Here is a 20,083-nt window from a genome sequence, read left to right as displayed (position 1 = left end):
AAAATTAACACACAATTCTACATTGTTACATAGTTTTGTGATTTCCTATTTCTGCACCATTTGACAAACCAATTCATGTGTATCTAGTGGTGGTAAAAACAAGTAGGCTAGTTTGTCATCATAGCGGTCCACTTGTTTATTTTGCATTTAGGATTGGTGCCTCAACAAAGAGAATTTCTTGAGGCATTACACTGTTGTCTTGACTCATCATAATTGTCATATGTTTATGTTTTGATGTAATGTATTGTTTATGGTTTTTTCAATGTATTTGTGAACCTCTGTAAATGCGGTGTGAATTCTTTTGATGCCAAAGCATTTTTCCATAACCCTTTTTCATAAAAAATACAAGTGACTAAACACAAATGGTTTGTCAGCCTAGCAATTCATTATACTAGGTGTGTATTTGTTTTTTCCAATTGATACTGTCCGGCACCTGTTTTGTTTGTTCATTAAGAGTGGTCCAGCCGGTCAGGGACAGGACCCAGCCTTTCCCCTTTTTTCCCTTGCTAACATGTCCCTGGCACCTGAACACAACTGCCCGGCGCCCACACGAGCGCTGCCCATAATGGTGACACCTACCAGCGCGGTCCATAACAGCACTGCCCATAAAGGCACTTCCCCTACCAGTGTTGCCCATAATGGCACTGCCCCTACCAGCACTGCCCATAACGGCACTGCCCCATTCAATGCTGCCCATAACGGCATTGCCCCTACCAACACTGCCCATAATGGCACAGCCCCTACCAGCGCTGCCCATAACAGCACAGCCCATACCAGCAAAGTCCAGAACAGCGCCACTACTACCAGTGCCGCCCATAATGGCACTGCCCCTACCAAAGCTGCCCATACCAGCAATGCCCTTACCAGCACCGCCTACAACAGCACCACCCACACTAGCGCTGCCCCTACCACGCTGCCCACACTAGCGCTGCCCATAACGGCGTCGCCCCACTAGCGCTGCCCATAACGGCGCCGCCCCTACAAGCCACGTCCATAATGGTGTTGCCCTTACAAGCCACGCCCATAACAAGGCCGTCCCTACAAGCCACGACCTTAACCGTGCAGCCCCAGCAGCGCTGCCCATAATGGTGCTGCCCCTACCAGCGCTGCCCATAATGGCACCACACCTACCAGCGCCACCCTCACCAGGACTACCCAGTCGTGAGTACTGCTGCAGGCATGTCCCAAGCACATCAACAGAGCTTTCCGTACCAGCACTGACCTTACCACCCCAGCCCGTACAAGCAAGCGCTGCCTCCACCACCACCTGTACCAGGTGCTGGAAACCTGCTCAGTTACACGTGCTCACTGAGGGCGTGACAAGTAGGCTTCTGTACAGCTGCTGTTAGCACACTGTCAATCGAGCACTCATTGAGGAAACATCTTGGAGAGTCATCACTTCTCGTTCTGGCAGGGTGAAGAGGCATGAGCCCTGAAGGGTGAGTACTCACAGAGGGTAAAAAGGCGTGAGCCCCGCAAGATGAGTACTAAGATGATGAAAAAGCATAAGCCCTGGATGGTGAGTACTCCGAGGGTGAAGAGGAGTGAGTCCTGGACGGTGAGTACTCAGGGGGAAGAGGCATGAGTTCTGGATGGCGAGTACTCAGAGGGAGAAGAGGCGTGAGCCCTTGATGGTGAGTACTCACAGAGGGAGAAGAGGCATAAGCCCTGGATGGTGAGTACTCCGAGGGTGAAGAGGAGTGAGTCCTGGACGGTGAGTACTCAGGGGGAAGAGGCATGAGTTCTGGATGGCGAGTACTCAGAGGGAGAAGAGGCGTGAGCCCTTGATGGTGAGTACTCACAGAGGGAGAAGAGGCATGAGCCCTGGATGGCGAGTACTCACAGAGGGAGAAGGGGCGTAAGTCCTGGATGGCGAGTACTCACAGAGGGAGAAGGGGCGTAAGTCCTGGATGGTGAGGACTCACAGAGGGAGAAGAAACCGAAGGATGTTACTTTTTTTTAACCTTATACTTTGTAGAAAATGAAGAATAATAATTTTCAGTTGGATGACGTATCCCCGTAGAAATTAATTAAAACAAACAAGACAGGGGCTGGCAAGTGATCATGTTGTGGCTGAAAAGCTGAGGTGTTCAATCATCTCCTTGTGTTCCCTCTCCGGTTAAGCTGGTTGACTGGGTGCCCTCCTCTTTCCAGGGCTACCAGCTAATGGGCAGACCCCCTTGCTCTTGCTCAAGGCACTGCATTCTCCAGACAGGGGTATTTCTACTAAGGGAGCTGGCTTTAGTCCTCTTGTCTTGGAGTCAAGATTCTTTAATCACACTGTTAGAAATCTCTGATTGGCAGAGGTATGCATCTTTGTCCAAGTAGGAACCCTTGCTTCTGGTCAGGATAAGGGGTATACAGACATTAGATAAGACCTGCTCACACCCTTGGTAGCTTGGCAAGAGCAGACAGGCTTATCAAAATGACAATGTTTAAAGTATTTGTACTGAAGACACACAGTAATACGGTGATGACGCCACACCAGTTTAGAAAAAAAAAGTATCTTTATCTAAACTCAATATGACTAAAACAACAAAATCTATCCTACATGTAGTAAAATAACACTTAACACATTGCATGCTCATGACGAGCTCAGCTCGTCATGAGCTACAGTGCACCGGTGCTCATGACGAGCTGAGCTTGTCATGGCCTTTAGAATGCTTGCACGCTGGGCTAATTCCCCTGCTGTGCTGAGCGTTCTAAAGAAACGGATGCGGCCGTGACGAGCTCAGCTCGTCATGAGCACAGGAGCACCTTAGCTCATGACGAGCTGAGCTCGTCATGAGCATGGGTGCGCTGCGCGCGCCCCCCTTCTCCCCAGCACAGCATGGGAATGTGCAGAGCAGCGAAGGGGTTAAAAACAGTTATTTCCAAAAGAAAGCTTGTAGAAAACAAATAGCTCCACCTGGGGCTGTTACAAAGTTGTGACAGCAATAAATCCAAAGTACGGCGCCAACCGCGAGGTGCGCGGCATTAGGCAAGGAGTCACATGGACCCCCAAACAAACAGTACCTTTGGATAACAAAGTCTATGCCGATGCACGGTGTGGTGGAGGTGAGGTATTGGTGCCGAGATGGAGGCTGGCTGCCATGGGGAAGCAAGGCGTCATGCCCGCGAGAAGGCAACGTGCCGAATCCAGGATCGGGGAAGTCAGTTGCCTCGGCGGTGAGGCATCTGTTCAGGTGACAGTGAGAAGTCAGCAAGTTTGTGGATTCAGCCTCGGCAGTAATCAGTGCCACGGTAACAGGATGCAGGCGCTGATGGAGTTGGTGTGAGTGCTGGGGGCCGAGAATGCCGTTAACTGCAGGCATCGAAGGGTGTCAGCGTTGTGGTGCAGACCAGGTGGTCCAAAATGCAGTTCACGAGCAGTGCCCCTGGCCTCGGTGTAGGTCACAGTATCACGGCAGCGTTGTTGACTGCGGCAGAGATTGCTTACCTTGCAAGGTGCTTTCCACTTCCAACAGTAGAGTTCAGGAGAGCTGGTGGTGAAATCTTTGTGTCCCTCAGACTTCAGAACAGGAGGCCACCACACATAAGTACTCCTCTTCGCTGCTCTCTAGCTCTTCTCCTTGGCAAACGTTCCTCTTTAGTCCAGATGTGATCTAAAGTTCTGGGGTTTAAGATCCACTACTTATACCCCATTTTGCCTGTGTTCATCTTTGTGCAAGGGTCTCTGAGCACAGTCCAAACCAATTCTGTCCTCAGTGGTGCAGTATGACCACAGGGAGTGGAAACAGCATTGTGCAAGGGAGACAAGCCCTATTCAGGTGCAAGGAAAACTCCTCCAACTACTCTAAAGGCAGCCAAGGTCAATTCAGCTCAGCTCTTAGTCATCCAGGAAGGGCCATGCATCCCCCCCCCTCAACCCGAACCCAGTGACTGTCTACAGAGAATGAACATCCCCAAGCCCTTGTCACTTCAACACCAGACATTCAGTTCACAACCAGGCAGAGGCACAAAGAATGGTTAAACAAGAAAATACCTACTTTCTAAAAGTGGTATTTTCAAACAGATATTTTAAACATCATTTTTACTAAAAGATGTGTTATTAAATTCTGAGTTCAGAGAGCGTTAACCAATTTTCTATGCCTTGTCCCAATTGGAACTTATACTTGTCAAATGTTACAAAGTAGCTCCCATGTTATCCTACGGGGCAGATAGTCTTTCAATAGTAAAAAACGAAATACACTGTATTTTAATCTCAGGACATGTCACACACACCAGTACATGTCCTACCTTTCACATACACTGTACACTGCACCCTGCCCATAGGGGGCCTACCATAGAGGTGCCTTACATGTAAGAAAAGGGTTAGGGCCCGGCACATGGGTGCACTTGCCAGGTCGACATGGCAGTGTAAAACTGCATGCAGACACTGCAGTGACAGGTCTGAGATACCTTTTCAGGGCTACCTATGTGGGTGGCACAATCAGTGCTGCAGGTCCACTAGTAGCATTTGATTTACAGGCCCTGGTACACTCAGTGCAGTTAACTAGGGACTTACCAGAAAATCAAATATGCCAATCAGGGAGAACCAATTGTAACAACAATGTACAAAGGGAGCACTTGCACTTTGACACTGATCAGCAGTGGCAAAGTGCCCAAAGCATCTAAGCCAGCAAAAACGAAATTCAGCACAGCATCAAAAATGCAGGCGGTAGAGGCAAAAAGTCGGGGGAAACCATGTCAAAGATGCCAAGACTAACACACATGCACCTCAATCAATCAATCATTAGATTTGTAGAGTGCTACTTGTCACCTGTGAGGGTATCCAGGAGCGTTTCCACCTTTAGCCTCACTTGTGAGACTCACCGATAAGAGGAGATCCCAACTGATGTACTTTTGTATGAGGCTTTAAGACCACAATGTAATCCCTTCTCAGACGTAGGGAATAGCCCAATGGTAATAGTTCAACCGGTCTTACCTTACAGTCTATTATGGAGCAGTGAATAATGGTATTTCATTTTTATGTCTCACCTGCCGAAAGCGCGCGTGTGGTCGATACGATACATATCGTTTACTATAAGGGGCTTAGAGCCTGCCCACTGCTTACCATTCATAGGCTTCATTGTCGCTCTTATTTGGCGACTTCTAATTAGCTAGTGCTTGCTGATGTCACTTCCTGTTCTTTAGTTTGGAGCATGGACCAAATACTGGTGGATTTACTTTGAATAGTGTCCTTCTACTGTCTGTGAAATAGGTAGTATTTGATTTATTCTTCTCATCCTTGTGGTTTCATTTCCCCTGTTGTCTACCCAGCTTCTATCCCTCCCACACTTGGCCGTTTTGCTTCTTAGCCTCCCACCTTTGCCCGTGTTGCTTCTTCCATACCACCCTCTTGTGGTCTGCTCCCCTTCCCTACCCATCATTAGAAAAAGAAAAGCACTGACAAAGCTAGCATGGCCATGACATTGCCTTTTAGCATCCTGTTGCCATTACCTCCTATGCTCTAGTCTGTTACCACCTTCAACCCGTTGTCCATGTTGTCCACCCACCATAAGAGGGGAAAAAAGAAGCAGCCAGTGCAGGCAGTATCATTATTGCTTTTTTAGGTCGAGCCTGCGTGTTGCTCTGGCGAGACTTATAGTAAGGGGCTTTCAAAAGCTCACCACACGCTCGTGCATGTGTGGCCTATTGCTTGCGGTTACCCGCACAGGCGTCATATGTTTTGAATTATCGTGCCCAGACAGGGGCGCGATAATTCAAAACATATAGCCTGGTGATCGCTTTCGCGCGCGCGCCACTCGCGGGACGCTTCGTCATCATGCCTCATTAAGCGCATCGCTTGCGGGCACCCTTACAGCGCACGCACATGGGCCTCGCTCCACTGCTCCCTCTAGTTTACTTTCTTGAAACCCAAGCCGCTCTATCACCTTCCACTGACAATGCAGTTCTTGTTTACATGGTAGTCTTTCTTTTGTTTCGGAGACTCGCTATCACGCGCAGCTGCTGCTATAGACACGTTGAGAGAAGCGAGGATCTGGTCCAGTCGCTGGGTTTAGAATGCTCATTTACATTGCAGAGATGGGCGAGTTTCACTTGCACCGCTTGCGGGTGTGCCCCGTACCCCTTCACCTCGGCACTGAGGCCATTACTCACTTTATGTCCATCTAGTACTAGTTTGCCACGGGCCCAGGTGGAAGTAAGCAAATGGCCCCTCTGGTTATTGCTGCTAGTGGGAAGAGGGGGCAGGGTTCAATGGCCCCCCCATGGCGTTGGCACCGGTGTCACTGCACCTGCTGCTCTAACTGTAGCTATGCACTTAGCCTTTCCGGTACTATCATGCCAGCTGCCAAGTCTTGCCACCCTCAATAGCCTCTGTTGCTCCAGTACATTTGTTTTTACACGGGGAGATGGAGTGATTCGCCGAGAATCCTGTGTTCTCAAATTCTTTACGCGCCAAAACTGTACCTCAGATCTTCAGCTGCTCTATAAATATCCCTATTGCACCCTTACACTAAAAGTACTGCTGATGTAGACATATTTTCAGAATGTAAATATGTCACTGCTCTGAGATGGAGAAAAATGCCCAGCATCATGGTTGTCGTTTGCTCAACTACCAAAGCTGGGGTTCGAACTCTGGTTTATGCTGCAAGACCACGGATCCATATGAGCTTGAGCACGTGTCCTTGTACACCAACGGCGTGCCTGCTGTTTACTGTGGCCACAGGTTTGCAACACTTCAAACGCCTCTGCTGTTTGTTATCTGGATTCCAGCATGGCCACTCTTGTTAAGGCAACTATAATTAGGCACATCATTAATTATGCAGCATTCCACAAAGTTTAATTATGGGGTACAATAGTGGAGGAATATTTTTCTCACTTGCAGTTGACAACTGTGCTAAACAAGCATTAAAAATGAAATAAGTCTCGCCTTTCATTAAGTTAAAGCCATTTGATTTGCTGTAGAATACCATTAGCAAAGCAAATGGCTTTAACTTAATCAAAGGCAAGACCTATTGCATTTTCAATGCTTGTTCGAACTTGACTTTTAGCTATGCTGCACAGCCACGCTGCTGTACAATATGGCTAAAACACACTGGCGAGACCCATTGACTTTGCTAGTGCTTGTTGTATAACAAGGTCAGCATCCTTGAGTGACAGTGGCGGAGAGTGACAGAGGTGCACAAAAGAATACATTTTTAGCGAAGTTGGGGCACGACGGGACCGGTTGCCGGACTGGTTCAAAGCTGGAAGATGCTTATGTGGTATGAGCTTTCAATTGACACTGGCATTTGATTTTGATTGGCAGGTCGGGTTGTAGGAAGGTGGATACCTGACTATGGTTACCCCAGATTTTTTGCCTAGTGTTTAGCTGGTTTTCGACTTAGTTGGCCTGGGATCCTGCTAATCAGGGCCCCAGGCTATCTGCTCTCTCTGTAAAATGGACTCCAGGTACCCTAGTGTGACAGGGTGTGCGGACAGGACATGAATACCCCTACAGACTAGTGGTCCGCCACCGCCCTCTCACCTTGCCGCTTTTCCTTACAGCTCCCAGAATGCACGTGGACCGAAGACCCAGAGTCGGGCTGGCCGGCCGATACCAACACACACGGCCCCTTTAACAGTCCGGACCACGAGGAAGAGTCCCCGCCCCTCGGAGCGTGGGAACGTCAAAAGCAGGAAGTGGGAGAGAGGAGACGAACGGGGTTTCCCTGGAGGAGTTTGGAGAAGGAGTTGGAGAACGAGAAAGACAAGACCATAAGGAACCCGAGGAAGAATAAAAGACCGGGACCGCGAAGTCAGGAGCCCAACGTTTCCACTCTGCGCCCCGCCACGTTCCCACTGGAGGAGCGTGGCTCCAAGAGGTACGGGGTCATGTGGCGGGTTGGGTGGGGCGGAAGAGCCAACCTCGTGTGTAACAGTGTAAAGCCCCTTGTAAAGCTTCACCTTCCATCCCCTCACGTGCACTCTACCCTTACCTCAGGGAACGTAGTTAAGCCTCGAGACGCACTATCACTGGTTCCCCTCACTCCCGGCCCTACTTATTGTAAAGTGGTCATACCCGTTACCTGATCCGCTTTTCCTTTCTTTTCTGCACCGGAGCGGAGGAGAATATTGGGGAGAGACGTCCCCCTCAGAAGCCCCGGTACCCATCGCCATCCAAGGAAGAAGAAAGCCAAGCTGGAGCAAGCTACCTTTCCCTTGGATCCTGTGGCTCATTCCAGGGACCGAGCAGGACCCCTACTCAGAAAGACTTATATACCTATAAAGCCATCGCTTAAACCCTTACTAAAGGCGCCAGTGTTTCTCTTTACCCCTAAACCACCTATCAGTCCAGGGATAGTAACGGAAAACCCGGGTATCCCAGCTCCCTTGGGACACCTAGGTACATCTCCAATTGGACATTGGGTCACCTTATCAGCCCCTGTACAGTGTACTATAGGTACCCAGGGCATAGGTATATCCAAGGCCTACCAGGGGCTGCAGCATATCTTTTGCCACCCCTGGCTGGCTATCCAAACTGACACAACTGGCTGATCACTCAGCTGGGGCAAGGTCGTGTAATCACCCCTTATTTAGATATAGTATACCTATATCTACACCTATATCTGGACACATATGCACCTATAAGTCACTCCTATGGCAGGCCTTATCAATCCTGGAGGCAGAGTGCTTGGTTTTATGTGAGATGGAGCTCTAGCATGAGCTCAGCCTGTCTACAGCTGTCGGGACCAACTCCCTTAGCTGTTCCGGGATATTGTCATACCATATACTCTTAAGTGCATTATAATCCTCGCGGTTACTTGCTAACTTTGGTTTGGCTTTATCAAAACATGTCGTGTAAGGTGTCATACGCTTTGGAATACTAGGGTAGCATTCCACCCTTCTACAGGGAGAAGACATGTTACTTTGCTTAAACGCGGTTAAATCTAACCAGAGCCCCAGCATCACAAAATGGATGCTGCTGCCACAGACACGAGTCTGGCCTCCTGCTGCTGACCGAAACTCAGTCAGGGGAGGCCTGGACAAATGGTATCCTGTCACAGGGAGGTGTTACACCACCCCAGACAGGAGATAGTGGATTGTAGCAGGGAGGGTTGAATGAAACTAGACACTGCCTGGGGCGCACAAGGCACCCCATGCATAGTCCAGTTCAAACCGGTGCTGGGGCACTCCAGCCCCAGCTCTGGCACGAAACTGGACAAAGGGAAAGGGGTGTAACCACCCCCTTCCTGGGTCCCACCCATAGGAGGGACCTAGCAGGTGATCCAGTCCCTTGATTTGGAATAAAGGTAGGAGCTGTGCCAATGCAATTTAGATCATCCTGACTGAAACTTTGAAACGAAACTCTGGATCCTTCGACATCCTACTCAACGTAGAAGACTGAAGAATCTCCCTTGTGGTCAAGGAGTGGCCACCCTGTGCAAGCAGGCACCATCAGCGCGACGAGGCTTTCTTTGCCGTTGCTCCCGCCGGAGCTTGAACGACAGAGACCGACAAGACCTGGACTCCCAGACTTCCAACAGCCCGATTCACAGTCCTAGCAAAGCTTAGACCCGTGGAGGCAACGAGAGACGTGGGACCGGCCATCTTTGAAAAGTCGACGAAGTGCTTCCAGCGCAGCCCCCGAGGTACCCTAGACGTTGTGCTTTGGGGTTTGAGAAGCCCCAGCTCCGAGCAGCCTGTGCTCCAAAGATCACCTCTCCACACTCTCCGAGTGCTTCGTGGGGCCCTTTTGCACTTTTCCTGCTCCACGCGTGGTCTGGTCACTTGCCAGTTGGCTAGTGGCCTCTGTGCCGAAGAAATCCCGAAACTACACGGCTGGTCTGGTTGCTCCAGACTGGTCCCAGCTCCTCTGAAAAGGAGCCCTTGATCTGACCTTCCTGGTCCGATTTCCAAGACATCGAATCCTGCTTGGGTTGCCTTTGCCAAGGCTTGGTGACTCCGAATCGAGTACCGACACCGCCGACAGCAAGAGCCTTCGTGGGACAGCTTGTGATCACCAGCTGAACCTCCTCGATCCTTCCTGGTCCACGTGGCAGCGGAGACAAACACCTCGACATCACCTGATTGCAACCAGACATTGCCTGGTTCCTTCCTGGTCCCTCGCTTGTCACTGGCTAGTGACTTGAACATTGTCCCCTCTGCTTTCAGGTACTCTACATCTTCGATCCACCCTTGGATCCAACCGGACTCTTCTCTCCTGACCGCCTGCAGCATCTTCATCTACAGGCTCCATAGAACTCCAAGACGAAACCCGACACACTTTGGCACCTATGCACCCGCTTCCTGTGGGTGAGGTAACAAACTAACTCCGGTGCTCCCATAGGAGATTACACCTCTAGTGTCCTAGTTTTAAGTGGCTAAGTTCTAGTCCAGTCAGAAGTCTCCTAAACCTATAACTTTCTGATTTGTACGCACCATTGACTTGTATGGTAAACGCAGTTGCCTATAGACTTTGCACCCGTATCCTGTGGGCCTCTCCCGACCTAACCTTCGTTAGTCCAGTGTAGGCCCAGCGATTCCCAAGGCCCTAGGCCTGTTCATTGTTCGTGACGTGGTACTTATACCACTTTCTTAATATATGGTTTGAGTGGCCACCCGGCCTATCCATAATTGTAAAGCTTATTGTATGTTATACTGTATTCTTTTTTTAACGCTTGTGCTCCTGTGCTCATAAAGAGTTAAGGGGCTTATTCTAGGAATAAATACATATTATTTATAATATATAACTTGTGTGCTGTCCTTTCATTCGGTATTACAGGATTGCATATGGTAAAACAGCTGGCTTCACATGCCCTCTTGAGTTTAGCCTAAGACTGCTTTTGTCCTTGCTACCCCTAGGATAGCTGGTCTATAAGGTTGACTTACAACTAATCACCATAAGGGTCGTTTGGACTAGTGCAAGGTGCTCACTAGAATAGTGAACACCATATACCAGGCCAACTTCTCACACGGGTCAAGTCTTATTTAGCTTTCTTGCGCTTCTGCACATTTTAGACTTTTGCTTACCTGAAGACCATAAGTGAGAATGAGATGTCGGGCGGGACCAGCCTCTTGAATGAGATCACAAACAGTCTCACACACTTTAGGCAGGACTGGTTCAACTTTGGGTGAATCATAGGGCATTTATCTCCACATTGAACTTCAACTCTGTGTGAGGCTCTGGCAAATGCAGTGGTTTTTTTCTTGTTTTTTTTCTTCATTGGCACACCACACTCCTTTGTCACTCACTCAGAATGCCTGGGATCCAGGACTTTCAATGGTTCCAAGGAGGGTAACGGCAGAGGTAAGCAAACATAAGAATTTATAGAAATGTTACTGTTCCTATCCTTTCCTTTCATCAATATCTCAGGATTATAGATCAACAGAGGTTTGATTTCTGCAGCAGAGAGGGCATTGATTTGGTACGAGAAAAATCTGATAAATGCAACTCCATTTCTCAATTTCCCACTTGAAATACATGGCATTGGGCTGATGCAAGAAGCATTCCTTTCTTTATCTGGGACGGAGGGACCTGTCACTGATGGGACGAGCATATGTCCAATCTTTTGATGCTCATGGAACTGCAGGATCCTGTGTGAAACATGGAAGAGAAATAAATAACCAATCTTAAAGGCAATTTCGAAATTTTGAGGGGGTAAGATGTATTTATGAGACCTCTAGACCTTTTATCGGACAGTTTATTTTCCAGGTAAGTGCTCATTGATTTATTTCTTATCTGTATCTATTACAGACAGAATAAGCTTGAAGACCTACCTGGCCCATTCTGCTGTAGAGGAAGATGTGGGGGAGGTCAGGCACATCCAACTCTCAATGGAGGCAGGGAAGGCAGGGGCTCTTATGGCAGTACTAATCCTCACACACAGAGCCCCAGCTGTCTCAAATGAAATGGGAAATGTCAGGCGAAGTCACAATGGACATTCTGGAATACTGTTTACAAGAAACAGAATAAAACTGAACAATTCTCTTAAGAAAGTGTAATCCGATACTTAAAACAACTGGAAACTTCTCTAAAAGCCCGGCGCATTTGGGAGAACTTTTGGAAAAGTAAGCCAGGTGACTACGTTTTTTGGTGGACACACTCATTTTACATCAACCAAATCTTCAATGACAGGGGCACCTCTTATGCAAAGAGGTACCTCAAGGCAGAGGAACTGCCATAGTCCTTCAAAGTTCCAGTTAGAGCCATCCTGTCCTTAGCTGCTACTCTGGTCCCAAGACAAAGGTACAGATTTTATAAGGTTTATTAAGAAGCAAATCCAATGGCTCCACTTTGTAGGCTATTATACTTTGAAAGGCATGTCCCTGGGCTTCTAAGTCTGCCAAGGGTACGTGACCGGTTTTCAACATAAGGCGATCCACCTCTCTACATGCACGTGGGTCCATCTACGCAAAGCATCTGCGGTCCTATGGCTAGCACCACACTCTATACATCACTTACAAACATGATAACTAAAACACAGCAACCTAAAGCACCATTAATTTTAAATGGGTACGCCAACCTGCCTGATCTTTTGTAATACTGGGACAGTGTGCCAGCCTCAATCCTGCTAATAAACCACATTGAAGGGTAGAGGTATCTAAAGCGGAAAGAGCCACGAGAAACACCAGGATGTCTCTGGTAAACACCCAGGGCCAAGTTCGGGAGACCCATTGATCAGGGAGAGTAGAAGGTAAGGGGCTACCTGAGTATCACAACTACTACACATAATCCTCTAGTAGCGAGATGCAGTGCGGCACAGCGAGTAGCAGCAAACCTGCAGCCAGAGATGGATAACTCAAGATCAACTTTTTGAGCAAGAATCATTTTTTTATCTTCCCATTAAAAAAATAAAATCGGAGCATTCTTTTATGCAGCAAACTAAAAACCAAGCTCACGATGGAAAACATGGTTGTAGACACTGAGCAGCCAATGCAGCTTTCAGAGACGCATGCAATTCTCTTCACACACTAATGGTCTATTAATATTCAACCCATTGCATTCAATAAAGCTTTTCCTAATGGGGAAAACACAACTGAGTAATAAGGTCCAACAGTATCACCATGAGGATCTGGCGGCATTTACATTCCACTCTGCCTCTGGCCTGTGATATATTGCTATGTGGCTATCTTACAGCCCTGATCTTACCACCTGCAATGTTTCCATGAGCACCGCATGGCATAAAAGCACTGGCACAAAATATAAAACTACAGAAGGAGGCAGCACCTCACTCTCAAGCAATCAGAAACAAGCTTGTTTTTAAGTCGGGCAGAGACAGTGCTTGTGCTGTCTCCTTGAGACATGTTGTATATACTTTTTGAGCTTACAGCCCGCCCATTGCTTTTCATTTGTTTACTTCAGTGTCATTCAAAATGTCTTGTTTCCAATTGGCTAATATTTCTTATTAGTCCCTCATCATTTGTTCACTCCCACAGAGCAGCTCCCCATTACTTGTAGCCCACCACCTATGAGCATTTAGGCTGCTTTCTGCACCCTATTTTCTTTTTTGTTTCTGCACAACAGCTCTCCCGACTTTTGATTTAGAGCGTGATGAAAAACAAGAATGTAAATCTTGTGCATTTCTTTTATCAGCATGGCACCTGATTTCATGTTTCAGCATTAAGTGCCTTCGATTTTATTAGCACGGCGCCCAATAGCTGGTCATCAGCACTACAAGTACTTCGGTATTTAAAGGCTCAGCCTATGCGCACGCCTCTTGTTTCTTATAGTTTCCTGTCTTTAGAGTCTTTGATGTTTCCCTTGTGGGTTCTTGTCGTATGAGTTTGAGTCCCTTAACAAGTTCTTTTATTTGTTACTAGGTTATATTTTCAGCCGAGTAGTGACCACTGCCAAACGAATTGACACGCAAAACAGGACAAAGCTAACATTTAAAGTTGGCATTGTGGTTTGAGTTTGTGCGGCATTGCGTTTTCTGTTGCCGTATTGTGCATTGCTTGGAGAAGCCACTCAGCAGGCACATAGACACAAGCTTTCATTTCATTTCTGATCAGCAGATTTTTAGATTCCGTGAAGAGTACAATTCAAGCAAGACTTTTCAGATCTCGGCAGTAGGAACTGCTTTTTTTTTTTTCTTTTTTTTTTATCAGGCAACTTCTGTTTCAAAAGATCTGTAATTACTGAGCAATGTCTCTCCAGCAGGTCTCCCTTGTGCCACTGCTCCCTCTGCAAACATGAAACAAACAGCAGGGAAGAGAAGCGTTTCTAGAACTAGCTCGTCCTCGCTCTCTTCGTCTTGTTTCCAAAAGTGGCTTGTTCAGGCAAATGTCACTATGTCCGAGGAGCGTGCGGTGAGTAAAGAATATGATGCAGCTTGCTCTGGCTTTGGATGCAATGCTAGCAAAAAAATATACGTTCTTTTGCCAACGCTATCACCGAGGCTTTAAGTTGGGCGAATTCTGCTAGTAATTGGCATGGACTGTAATAGAAATATGACATTGAAACAGGCACCCGATTGGCCCTTTATTCTTGGCTTTCCAGATTCTTCTTTTTTATCAAGTTGATGTGCTGTGAATATAACATGTCGCTATGAAGCAGTGGACTGTTGTAGCACTAACAAAAGATCCCAGCTCCATTGCAAGCTCACTGATTGCTCTGGGGCATGTCTGCACAGAATGTGGTCCCTGCAGGCTGGCAGAACTCTGACAGAGGCACACTTCTAAGTACCAATGAGCTAGACCATGTATTTTGATCCTACTACCTTGCCTGGTCTCTTGACAGTGTTCTGTCTGTCCTCAGTGCCTATTACACACACACAAAAACATGTTACGTGCCCCTCTGTCCTGTCCGTGTGACGTGCCCCTCTGCCCTGTCCGGACGCCGATAACTATCAACACAGGTCCTGCTTAGGGACGAAATAGATTCAATCCAAAAAGCTGGACCACTACACCATGCCTAAAGGCTCGCCCATAGACTCGAAATAGGCCCAGTCGGTGGGTGGGGACTCTTCAGGACCGCCGGCGGAGCTGACGCTGCTGGATGTGATGGCAGCTATAGAGGGTGTCCAGTCGTCGCTTGGACAGAAAATGGAGTCTTTGGACAATAAACTAGACACGGTCACGATCGAGGTCAATCTCATCCAGGCGGATCTTGCGAGAGAAAAGGTAAAATTGTTAGACATAAAGACTGCCAGCTTGATCGACGATGTGGTGCTGCTCCAGCAGGAGGTGGGTGACCTCAAGGCCTCCGGGGCCCTAACTGACAAGAAGATAGATGACTTCGAGGGGAGAGCCCAACGCAATAATATACGCATACTTGCAGTCCCGAAGAAAGCTGAGAGCCCGGCCCCGGACCTGTTCATTGAGGACACCATCCTTAACTACCTCACGCCCAAGGAACTGGGTAAATTCTTCACAATCGAGCGTGCACACAGGGTGCCCCGGGGTCGGCCCAGGCCTGGGACGCCACCCCGCCCGATGATCGTGAGGGTCTTGAACTTCAGGGACAGAGATGTTATTCTGCAGGCGGTCATCTCAGAGGGGCGCCTCCGGTACGAGAATGCCACCCCTCCTTACCTGATTTAACGCAAACTGCCCAGAAACAACGTCAAAATTTCCTAGCAGTGAAAAAGAAACCTAGGGACAAAGGATTGAAGTATGCAATGATGTTCCTGGCGAGATTAAGAGTGGAAGCTGAGGGGAGGGCCTGGTACTTCGACAACCCGGAGGTGGTATCTGACTGGATCGACAACCGTCCCCCCCGGCTGAGCCGGAGGGGCGCGATCTTGAAGGAGGAGGCGATCAGCAGGAATGAAGGAGTCCGATGGAACTGTGGGACTTTTGTGAACTGTCAGGTAGTGGGGCTGGACCCATGGATGTTTCTTATTCTGTTTGGCACAGTGTCAATGTGAGGTGTGTGGGCCGCTCTGAATTCGGGTGTTAATGCTTGCTAGGGAGCCGGGGGGGGGGGGGAGAGGGGGCACATCGACTCTCCTTGTTACTACCTTTAGTTAGTTCATAGAGTTAGAGTTGGGGATGGGCGGAAGCCATGAGCAGGGGTGCAGGGAGTGGGGAGGGGGAGAAGGTGGATGGGCTCCAGGTTTTCGGGGTCACGCTGTTTGTGGGTTTGTTTGGTTTTTGTTTTATGTCTAACATCAGGAGACAGTTCAGCAAATGTGATGCTTCTGTACCAGTCTAATGTTGAATAGTGGGAGGGGGTCGGGGATTAAAGTGCTTAGCTGGAATGTGGATGGGTTGGGTGATAAAATCAAAAGGGGATGGTCAGTCAGTTCATTAGACGTCACTACCCAGACGTGGTGCTGTTACAGGAGACAAATCTTATCGGGAACAGGTGCATGGCCCTACATAGGGGGGCTACAAGCTGGTAGCACATGCAGGGTTCACGTCTGGGTCGAGGGAGGTCGGCATACTGCTAAAAAACTCTTTCCCCCTGACCATTCAAGCCACTTGGTCTGGTCAGCGGGGTAGATATGTTGGCATTTCGGGCCAATGGGAGGGAAAGACTGCCACCTTTGGTTCCATCTATGTCCCACCAGACGGATACATTTCGGGATTTGGGCGTTATTTTTATAACTCTGCCTTTGGGCACCTTGGTCATGGGAGGCGATTTTAATGCAGTGGTTGGCGGTGAAACGGATCGGCACCCAGATAGAATGCTGCGACCGGCGCAGAGGAGGTTCCCTGACTACTTGGATACAACAGGGTTAGTGGATAGTTGGCGGACGCAGAACCTGAGTGGCGTGCAGTATACACGTGTCGTCTGCACACCACAGTATGTCTAGGATAGACTACATTTTAGTCCCGGCCGCCCTGGCATGTGCTGTTCGGGAGGTGCAGCATCTGGGGAGGGGCATTTCGGACCACTCACCGGTCTGGCTACAGCTGGAATTTGACCGGGTCACTGCCGGCAGGATTGCCCCTATCAACCCTTGGCACCTAGGGGGCCCCACCGTTGAGAGATATAGTCAAAGCCATGGACAGGTACTTACAGGACACCCAGGGCACGGTGGACTCGGCGCAAACCTTGTGGGAGGCGTTCAAAACGGTTGCCCAGGGAGAGGTCCTATCCCTGATCGTAAAGAAAAAGAGGGAGCGACAGGCCAAGTTGGAGGCAGTGAGAACACTGGAAAGGGAAATATCCCAGACAGTAACCCCAGAAGGTCTCCACCGTCTTAAATTACGGCAGGATGAGTTTGGTAGTCTTGCGAAGGAGGGGCCAGGGCGGGGTGCGACGAGACCCAGAGTAGGGTGTATGAGCACGGAGATAAAGCGGGAAAGTTGATTGCATGTCTGGAAATGATAGAGTGGGCGTCGCGATTAGTGCCTGAATTACAGGGGGAGGACTCTGAAGTGATCACTGACCCGCAGGCTATTGCCGATAGGTTTGCAGACTACTATAGTACAGTGTATCATTCGGAGGGGGTGTGCATGGAGGAGGATAATAAGGGGATGATTAGGGACATCCAACTGCCCACGCTCTCCGATGACGACCGTACATATTTGGATATAACGTGAGGTAGTGCAGGCCATCAGAGGAGTAAATTCCGGCAGGGCCTCGGGACCGAATGGCATTCCTGTAGAACTCAATAAAATGAGTTCTAATAAAATCGCTCCATTTCTTCGCTCTATGTTCACTGAGAGTAAAGATAGGGGGCAACTTCCTTATGATCAGCGTATTGCCAACATAGTGGTCATCCACAAGGAGGGTAAACCCAAGGTGAGCTGTTCGTCGTATAGGCCTATCTCGCTTTTAAACGTGGAACCTAAGATCCTGGCGAAGTTGCTGGCGACGAGGTTAACCAAGGTCATCACCACTTTGGTACACCCGGACCAGTCAGGCTTTATGCCACGCCGGAATACTGCCCTCAACTTGCGCCGACTTCACAGGGTCCTGGGCCGGGCCCCAACGATCCAGGAACCAGCGGTGCTGGTGTCATTGGATGCTATTATGGCATTCGACAGAGTCGAATGGCCCTACATTTTTTGCGGTGCTGGAGAAACTAGGCTTCGGTCCGGAATTTATTGACTCGGTGCACTTTTTGTACTCTACCCCACTGGCCCAAATAGTGGTAAATAACTGCAAGTCCCCCGATTTCTCCCTGAGCAGAGGGACCAGACAGGGATGCCCCCCTGTCCCCACTCCTTTTTGCTCTGGCCTTGGAGTTATTGGTGGCATGGGTCCGGCAGGATCGTTCCACACGAGGGATGCAATGGACTCTCGAGTGGGAGGATAAAATCTCACTTTATGCTGATGATATCCTGCTTTACCTCACCAACCCGAGGTGGTCCCTGAGCTGTTTTTTGGACGTACTGGCTATTTTTGTGAAGTACTCAGGCTTCGCTATTAATTGGTCCAAATCGGTTCTCTTCGTCCTCAGGGGAGACCCAACAGTTGTTCCCAACACTTGGCCGATACAAATTGCCTTATTGGGCTTTAGGTACCTCGGTATCTATATCACATTAGACCCCAGGGCCCGCTTCACTAATAACCTGTCCCCTTCTCTGGCGCTTTTGTGGCGCGCTGGAAGGCGCTCCCACTCTCCCTTTTGGGTAGAGCTGTACTCTTTAAAATGTTGGCCTTGCCCCGGTTCCTATATGCTCTTCAGAATGCCATGTACCCAGTTCCCGGGTCATATTTTACGGAAATAGAGTCCCTCCAGAGACAGTTGCTCTGGGAAGGTAAACCCTGCATAGCGTATTCTAATCTTACCCTTCCCTGGTACGACAGGGGCACAAGTCTGCCAGATCTCAAGATATATTATTGGGCCTCTCAATTAGCGGCAGTGAACCACAGGATATATGGTCCCCCTAATGACCCCGGCTACGCAATGGACCATTGGCAGATTCCAGGGGGAGACTATACCAGAGCGCTGTATGCTGGGCCCCCGCAGATTTGCCCTCACAGGACCCACGGCACATGCCGTCCAGGTGTGGCATGCAGACAAATGGCACCTTAGGTGGTAAGGGAGATTTACACTCGCCCTCCATTATGGAGTTCGGAAAAGTTGGGAAGTTTGTGTAAGTCGAAAGGCTTTGACAGATGGGACCTAATTGGTATCACATGCATAAAGGGTATTTGGGGGGGACAGTCGATTCGGTCTTTTGACTCCCTTACGCTACAGTATCACCTGAGTGACTGTGAATATTTCTGGTATCTTCAGGTACGGCATGCACTGCTTACACATATCCCCAGGGGCACGGCACTCCCTGACGCCTCTCCTCTACAAGACAGAATGCTACATGGCCATCTTCCCGACAAAACTATTTCTTTATTATATAAGAAGCTTATAAACAATATGGAAGACCCACTAGAACTTCTTAGACGGCAGTGGCAGGAGGATGGGTTGGAGCTGGATGACGAGGACTGGCAGGAAGCAGTGTCATCCCCGCGGGTTGTGGCAATTCCGATTAGGCTCAGATTCGTGCAGCTAAAGATCTTGCGTAGGTCGTATGTCACGGGGCACCGATTGGTCCATATGGGCCGCTCAGAGAGGGGGGAATGCAGGAGGGGATGCGGGGAACTGGGGACATTCCCACATATTTTGTGGCATTGCACAAGAGTGCAGGGGTTTTGGTGGAGGGTCCAACAGCACATTGCGAGTGGACCTGGGTACGGAAATGCAACTGGAAGCCCGCAGGTGTATTCTAAATATCCAGGAGCCAACCGACCTTAATGCATACAAAAAGCAATGGGCAACATTGACACTCATGATAGCGAAGCGCAATGTTTCCCAACTGTGAGGAGCCAGTCAGCCGCCTCGTGTGGAGAAATGGAGGGAGGACTTGGACTGGTGTATGTTTAGGGAAAGATCAGTTACTCTGCCAGGGGCTGTCCGGGAAAGTGGGGTAACATCTGGGAGGACCGGAATCATTATAGGGGGGACATTTGTACCCCCCAAACGGGTCCCGAAGAGGCTGAGGAGCACACGTTCCCTTGATCCACCAACTGAGATAACTGCATTATATTTTATAGGTATGGAATGTCATCAATTGACCTGTATTATTTTGTACTGTATCGCCTGATGTTGATTTTGTTTAATAAAAGAAATTAAAAAAAAAAAAACATTGTGAGCAGCTAACTGCTTACAATAATCATGCTCCTGGTTGGGAAACACTTTTAAAGTCTTACTAAATCGGGACATGTAATCAGAAATAAATGTCAGGTTGGTGTGAACCT

At 48.8% G+C, this 20,083-nt stretch overlaps 1 protein-coding gene across 2 annotated transcripts in view; it reads right to left on the bottom strand.

Moving 5' to 3' along the window:
• The window catches only part of LOC147693373 (F-box/WD repeat-containing protein 7-like), a 413,361-nt gene that overhangs the window by 182,890 nt on the left and 210,388 nt on the right, over nt 1-20,083 (bottom strand). The window lies entirely within an intron of this gene.

Source organism: Lissotriton vulgaris, chromosome 8, assembly GCF_964263255.1.
Source record: "Lissotriton vulgaris chromosome 8, aLisVul1.2, whole genome shotgun sequence".
NCBI lineage: Eukaryota > Metazoa > Chordata > Amphibia > Caudata > Salamandridae > Lissotriton > Lissotriton vulgaris.
Note: the sequence above shows the minus strand (reverse complement) of the source record. Positions and strands in the feature narration are given on the sequence as shown.